Source organism: Canis lupus, chromosome 1, assembly GCF_011100685.1.
Source record: "Canis lupus familiaris isolate Mischka breed German Shepherd chromosome 1, alternate assembly UU_Cfam_GSD_1.0, whole genome shotgun sequence".
Taxonomy (NCBI): domain Eukaryota; kingdom Metazoa; phylum Chordata; class Mammalia; order Carnivora; family Canidae; genus Canis; species Canis lupus.
This window is the reverse complement of record NC_049222.1, coordinates 16,326,211-16,334,341: the sequence shown is the minus strand read 5'-3', so window position 1 is coordinate 16,334,341 and position 8,131 is coordinate 16,326,211. Positions and strand designations below refer to the sequence as shown.

At 37.9% G+C, this 8,131-nt stretch overlaps 1 pseudogene; it reads right to left on the bottom strand.

Annotated features, from left to right (window-relative positions):
* Nucleotides 1–7,083: 7,083 nt before the first annotated feature.
* LOC119876028 lies at nucleotides 7,084–7,227 on the bottom strand (annotated as a pseudogene).
* Between the last annotated feature and the right edge of the window lie 904 nt (nucleotides 7,228–8,131).

The following is an 8,131-nucleotide window of genomic DNA, read 5'->3' as shown; positions in this document are numbered from 1 at the left end:
TCACAACTTTTGAAACAGCACTGGGAATTTTACCACTGACTTATTGTCTCTGATATGCTTAGGCTATTTCCTAGATTGTTAGTTTTTGCGTTCCCTTTGTTTCCTTAAAATCTTTACTGAGGTTTTTGAATTTCTTTGTAATTCTAACACCTCCTACGGAAGTTCTGCAAGAAATCTACTAGGGCCAGTAAGCCCATAGGTCATAGAGCATGAAAAGAGCTGGGGGCCAAACATGACTTGTGTCCCAAAAGCTGTCTGGTTTGCCTTTTTCTCTGGCCCCCTAAATCTTTCTGCTTACAAAATCTATTATCCAAAATGATTGGGCATCTTGAAGTGACTGCCAACTCACGGTTATCAGTCATCCAAGTGGGAGTGGAGCCTCCTTGAGTGTTCTTGAATGATAAAAACAGCCCCAGGCAAGAGCTAAATGAGGAAAGATGATATTCAAGGCTTACTTTGCTTTTCTTAGATCTATATGAGCTCCTCTCCCCAGGCTAGTTTTACCCCAGAAGTAATCTGGGACCACTTGTCCAGAGAAAATACACGTTAGTAGTTAAGCATGCTTTCTCTCTAGGGAAGGTTCTATGACAGTGTCTGTATTGTAACTGCTGCTCTACTATTTTAAGAATATTTAGAAAGTAGCTTCCAGTGACGTTGTTAAATGAAAATAAATCAATGGTATAAAACAGAATGCATGGTATGATTCCAAATCGAACTTCCCTCCCTCCTCAGACATACCAATATATACATACATTGATTTATTCTTGTGTATTTTTTTAAAAAGATTTATTTATTCATGAGAGACACAGAGAAAGAGACATAGGCGGAGAGAGAAGCAGGCTCCCTGCAGGGAGCCCAATGCGGGACTTGATCCCAGGACCCTGGGATCACACCCTGAGCTGAAGGCAGACGCTCAACCACTGAGACACCCAGGCATCCCTATTCTTGTGTATTTTTATGTAGACATAACCAGAAAGGACACGCAGCGAACTTGTTCATCATACCTTCCCCCCTCCTGTATTCTGCACAATTTTTGTTTTTGTCATCAGAAAAATAACTGACTTTTCAAAAGTCGCTACACTGGCAGGGATCTAGGGTTGGGGATAAACCCAAACTGCAATGACTCTTGCTTTTCAGAGGCAGAATCTAGAAGTCGAGCCACGATCATCATTAGAAGTCAATAGAGAACAGGGTGCAGCTACCTGGGGTCTCCAAAGCTCTGCTGCAATAACCTCAACCCCATTCTTCAAGTTCAATAAAGAAAGCAGCAGTTGAGGGATGTAAGAAAGAACTGTTTAGGAGTAAGTGTGACTTGGTTTGGAATCATGGAAGTTGGGGAGATAAAATATCCTTCCTCTAGGAGTGCTAGTTTTCTCTTGTTTACCCCTGCCCTTCAGTTTGAAGGATTCAAAAGAGGGAGAGAACCTGAGCCAGAAGTCAAAACTCTTGGGACAGGGAGTGTAAGGGGATGGGAGAACACTGATGGCAGGAAGTCACTGGTTCAATCAAGTGTCCACCACACAGGAAGGAAAAGCACAAATGATGACAAGGTCTCTGTTGACTATGGTGGCTTTGGCTTTGCTTTCGCTTCCATCCTCAGGAATCCCTTGTGTGGTGCTTCTCTCAAAGAAGTCATTTGCCTTTCATTTGAACATTGCAGTGACTGATCACTAGTTTTTTTTTTTTTTTTTTTTTTAGACTTTTTATTTTATTTATTTATTAATGAGAGACACAGAAAGAGAGACAGAGACACAGGCAGAGAGAGAAACAGGCTCCATGCAGGGAGCCCAATGCGGGACTTGATCCTGGGTCTCCAGGATCACGTCCTGGGCTGAAGGCAGGTGCCAAGCCGCTGAGCCACCCAGGCATCCCTGTTCACTAGTATTTGATCTAGTCTGTTCTTTGGTTAACTAGCCTTCAGCTGGTTGCTATTGCTTTTGTGGAAATCTTGCTCAGTGCTTTTAATTCCCCATAAGTTCTCTTCCACATGACAAGCCTTTATGCACTTGTAGGTGACTTTGTGGTCCATCTAACCCCCAGTCTCATCTTCTTCCTTGCTCTTTTGTATCTACTGTCAAGCCTCTAAGGAATCATCTCTTGCTTTTCCAGTCTGTTTTGCAGTTTTGAGTGTCCTTTGCTCAGCTCTTGCCGATGAGACACACGTGGAAGTCTATGGTATCTAGAAACTATGGGCAAAGTTCTCAATATGAAGATTTCAACTGTGAAAGCCTTGAATACTGAACCAGGGCAGACAAATACCTACTTCTGACTTCTTCATATAAAAAAAAATATCAACTTTTGTTTGTTAAAACCATTATATTGAGGTTTTGTTACTTGCGGGCAGACAATGGTAACCAGTGGAGTTCCAGCTTTCATAACCCAACACTACATTTTGTACTATAGAAACTACCGAGTCCTGCCCTTCTTCACTGACAGGCCCTAGTGTTTTTCTGCTTGTGTGAAAACATGTCCTTTTCTTCATGTCTGAAGGGTCTTGCCTCCTGACCAGGCTCTACTCAACCTTCACATCTTTAATGCAGATTCCAACCAGAAATACCTTCTTATTTCTTACACTGAACTCCCCAATGGCTTTCTGAGGTGCTTCTCCTATTCCTCTCCTTTTTCCATTCTGCCATCAAGAGCAAACATTTGTATACTTCTCTTACCCTTATTTGCTGATAAGATTGAAGTTGTTTTAAGGCTGATTTTTATACCATATCTTTTAGTATATAGTTTTGCTAAAAGAAAGTACTATATCTATTTTATTTCAGTTCGACAAATATGTATCATCTTATTTACTTTTTGATAGCTTAAATGTTGGGTTATGCAAGCATCTTCAGAAGTTTTTCAGGAGAGGCAACAATAGCTTCCTTCAGTGAAAGTCTCTGGGGTGTCATGCCCTGGAGAAAGAAAGACCAACTACCCTTTGGCTTACTCAAATGCCACTATCTAGTGGCAAGTAGTTAGAAAAAAAAATATTAGTATCTGGAGTTCTAACCATGCTTTGGAGGAAATGCTTTGTAGATGAGATCATATTAATCAATGCTCCAAAGCTATCTGAATTCTGGAACAGAAAGCATGGAGAGGAGTACCTATCAGGATTGTGGGATTTTAGGCACTGTGCTCTCTTTGGGGCAAGGGCACTTCACCTAAGTATTAACTTAAGTGAAGCACCCTTACATGGGAGCCTCGGGCTTGAACATAGGGAGTACGAACTGGTGGCTTTGATATTTTTTTGAGAATGGTTTTAAGGGGATTTAGAGATTTGATTTTGGGCAGTTCAAGTATGTTTAGCTGTTGTTGTTTTTAAAGGGAAATGCATCTTATTTATTATGGGGGCTATAGTGGGTTTTGAGAATGGCTTGGATGTTGTACTGATTTAGTTATTTTTTTTTCTTTATTAATTTCCTTTATCATGGTAAGAATGCTCAATATGAGATCTATCCTCTTTAAAAAATTTTTGAACAAAATTCTAAGGCAATGATTCTGTGTTGCTAACTATATTCAGGTACAAGTTTGTATAGCACATCTCTCAAATTTATTCATTTTGCATAATTGAAATTTTATGCTCGCTTATTAGCAACTCCCCCTTTTTTCCAACCCCAGTCCTTGCCAACCTCCATTCCATCATTTGGTACTATGAATTTGGCTATTTTGGATAGACTATTTTGGATAGAGATATCTCTATCCAAGATAGAGGGCCTCTCACTACATTGGTGTTTTGCTTTGCTTTATTTGTGGTTTTTTTTTTTTTTTTTTTTTTTTTTTTTTTTTTTAGTTTCCTTTTGGTTTGTTGTTTTTTAATTCATGTTCATTTTTGATAAATTATGGAATGAGTAGAACCTCTCACTTATGAAGTTCCTAATTTGTAATAAGCACTGTCTTGCTGTTTTACAAGCATCATACCAGTGATTTCTCACAGGGATGACATGACTCTATACCATTATCCCCAATTATACATGAAGAAATTGAAATTGGGTAACCCATCATGTAACATAGCCAGTGAAAGAGAGAGTCAGCATCTCAAAACAGATCTTTTTTTTCCTCTCTCCTTTTCAAAAGCCACGATCTTTTTTTCTCTAAGAAAAAAGTGGTGAGCAGTCATTTGGTTACTAGGGTGAGAAATTTGCACATATTTTCTTTCAACTGCAGGTTTTCATATCTCTTTTTACTTGACATTTTACTCTGAGCAGCATTTTAGTGAGTATCTAAATTTAGACTAAAATACTTGATTGTACAAAGGATTTTATGTCTTTATTTGAAAAGCATTAATTAATTTGATTCTTTTCTTCTGGAAACTACAGAGACCAATTTCAAGGATGAGCCTTCAATATCATCAGAATTTAATTAAACTGATTTCTCCTTAATTCAAGCTGCTTTTTTGAGCCATTATAATTAATATTAGAATAAAAGAAAGTGTACTTAAAGAGAAGCAGGGAGAGATGGGCAATAGGCAAACTGATGGCAATATGAAGGGAGAGGCTGCCTCTGCTGAGTTTGGTAAGTGTTCACTAAAGTTTGAATTTTTTTAAAAGACTATTTATTTATTTGAGAGAGAGAGAGAGCAAGCATGAGTGGGGGGCAGGGGTGGTAAAGGAAGAGGGAAAAGCTAACCCCCTCCTTCACTGAGCAAGGAGCCTGATGAAGGGCTCAATCCCAGGACCCTGAGATTGAGACCTGAGCCAAAGGCAGTTGCCTAAGGAACTGAGCCACCCAGGCACCCCTAATGTTTGAATATTAAGGCTGAGGTGATTGGAAAACCAGCTAATAAATTTTATACTGAGATTTCCTGCGCAGCTTACGGGCAGAAAGCTCCCTGATACATACTATTGTTTCTCGGTGAATTTTGAGCATTTCGCTTTAACATTTTTAACCCAAACTAGTAGAATTTTCAAGTGTTTTTTTCTTAGAAAGTAAAGGCTTCATCAAAGAATATATACAGATGGCAAATAAGCATAAGAAATGATGTTCCACATCATATGTCATTGGGGAAATGCAAATGAAAACAATGAGATACCACCACAAGCCTATTAGAATGGTCAAATCTGGAACACTGACAACACCAAATGCTGAAGAGAATGTGAAGCAACAGGAACTCATTCATTTCTGGTGCAAATGCAAAATGGTACAGATACTTCGGAAGCCAGTATGGCTATTTCTTACAAAATGGAATGTACTCTTCCTGTATGACCCAACATTTGTCCCCCTTTGTATTTACTCAGAGTTGAAAACTTATATCCATCCAAAAACATGCACGTGAATGTTCACAGCAGCTTTATTTATCATAGTTGACAAACTTGGAAGCAACCAAGATGTCCTCCAATAGGTGAATGGATAAATAAACTATGGTCCATCCAGACAGTGGATTATTATTCAGTACTGAAAAGAAATGAGCTAACAAGCCATGAAAAACATGGAGGAAACTTAAGTGCATATACAAAGTGAAAGAAGCCAATCTGAAAAGGCTACATACTGTATGATTCCAACTACACGATATTCTGGGAAAGGCAAAACTATGGAGACAGTAAAAAAATCAGTGTTTTCTAGAGGTTTGAGGGAGGTGGAGGTGAATAAGTAGAGCATGGCGGCTGGTTAGGGCAGTGAAACTACACTGGATGATGCTATAATGGTGGATCCATGGCATTACACACTTGTCCGCATAGATGAAATCATGTACTTACATAAAATATACAACACAAAAAGTGAACCATAATGTAAACTATGGGCTTTGGATTTGTCAATGTAGGTTCATCAGTTGTAACAGATGTACCACTTTGGTGGGGGGGGGTTATTTATTCATAGAGATAAGTCACATGGGAAATCTCTATACCCTCTGTTCAATTTTGTTGTGAACCTAAAAGTGCTCTAAAAAATAGTCAATTAAAAAACAAAAGTTCCTGGTGTAGGTACGGAATGTGATATTCTAAAAAGTTAAGCAAATATAATACTCAAACACATGAAACCTGACTAGTACAAAAGAACTCTAATTTGCTACCTAATTATTTTTAAAATGCTTTAAATTAATCTGTGCAGGCATTAACAAATGTAAAAGTGGTTTCATTGATTATTTTACCACTACTATAGACACTGATAATTGCTATTTTCAACTTTGACCTATTTTTACCTGTGTAAGCATGGTATATGAATAAATCATGATACATAAAAATATAGTTGTGTCATCTCTATTGGTATCAGGTGCTGGTTTATTTTTTTTCAATTCTCTAATTAGATGTATAAACACAACTTACTTGAGTCAGTTGGGAAGTGTTAACATAGAAATATCACCACGTGGCTTCATGGTTTATGTATCTTTAATATCTGTAATTTAGGACAATAATGAATACAGACGAGATTGTTGCTTTGGCCTGGAGATATTCATCTGATAGAAATAGTCATCGGAACCACAACAGCATAAAATTAAAGTCTCAGACTTAAGAGTCTTGACTGATAGAAGCATAATCATTGAGAGTTTAGAATACAGATTATCTGGTTTGCTTTTCAAATATTTGTAAATATCAACTTTTGTGAGAAAAGGTATTATTTGAATAGTAAGCTTATGAAAAAGTGTTTTTTTTTTTTTTTTTTTTTTTTTTTTTTTACTATTTTATACAATGCAGGCAGTATATTCATGGGATTGGAAGAGATGGTAACCTGAAAAACAAGGTAACCAATGCAAGGGCTTAAAATGACTATACATAAATAAATAGGGGGAAAAAAATCTAACTGTGGGCTACTAGTCTTTCGGAGTCCTGTGACCAAGCATTTATAGGTAAACCACAAGTTTCCATGTAATACTTGATGAGTATCAGCTTCCGTGCCTGCTTATAGCAAAACCATCACTTTGCCCTTAGATTTTTCTGTCCTTGATGTTTGACTATATGACATCTCAATCCATATAGGAAATGTTAGTTAATATGTTGGATTCTTTTTTTTTTTTTAAATAAAGCTGAAATACTGTAGTCCCCCACCAGCTGCACTCATATTAGACGTCAGAGTTTTGTATGCTCTCTCAAACAGTAAGAGACAGGAGTTAGAACACAAGAAAGAGTGGGAGTACCACATCTTTTTTTAGGCACTCATGGTCAGGGGAGAGCGTGAATGCATTCATCGTCTACCACAAATCATGCATTTGAGTTTCCCACATGTGGAGGAATGTGCAGGGCTCAGCGCATCCAGAGTGTAATGGATAAACCTTGCCCTGGGAAAACCACCTTTGTCATCAAGTAAAGGTTACATTCTTTCATAATTTTACTAAAATGTACTAATAAAGTATTAGTTTTCCCTGCACTTCAGTTGGATCATTGCGGCAAATCCTGGTGTGAATAATGGATGCTGCCACTTTGGAGGCCCCTGGTAAATATACAATGGCAAGTGAATTAGCTCTCCAGAAAAAGATAGATATTTGGGCTGCTTCAGTGCAAATAGCACCTAGGTATATAAAATGTTCTTTTCTAAACAGAGACATAGTTAAACATTTGTGACCTAGGGAGTCTTATCTAAAGTCAGCATTGTACATTGAAAACACAGATTGAGTAGTGCTCAGATGAATAGCTCCGTAATAATACAGAGGGAGGCAAGAACAGAGGGTAATGATGGCTCAGTTGGGTTCATAGTTGTATGCTCTGTGCATTTCCATTGTGTAGAGTTCTACTATTTAGTTCAATTCTCCATTCTATTTGGATTTCTTAAATATATATCTCCAGCTCTGTCCTTATTGGATTCCAAAGGCACATGAAATTTTCAATTTTAAATGTACTTAGAATATATATGATCTAACACCTGTTCGAGGCATAAATCCTCTCAACAAATGTCTTAGAGATAGAAGTCTAGTTTCCAGGTTTTTCACTTGTAACATGGGCTGCCTCATCCCACTATAAACTGGCTGTAATGGTGCCTTCTCATAATGGCTCCTAATATTTTTGAAGTCAAATATTCACAGGTCTTCAGTTGTAATAAACATGACAAGGAATTGTCAGTACACTGCTGAATTCCTTCTAGTATCCTATGGTTGCTTGGCAGTTTTTTATGAAATTTGAAATATGTGTGAAATTAAGTATGAGGGCAGCCTGGGTAGCTCAGTGGTTTAGCACCGCCTAGGTTCAGGGCATGATCCTGGAGACCGGGGATCGAG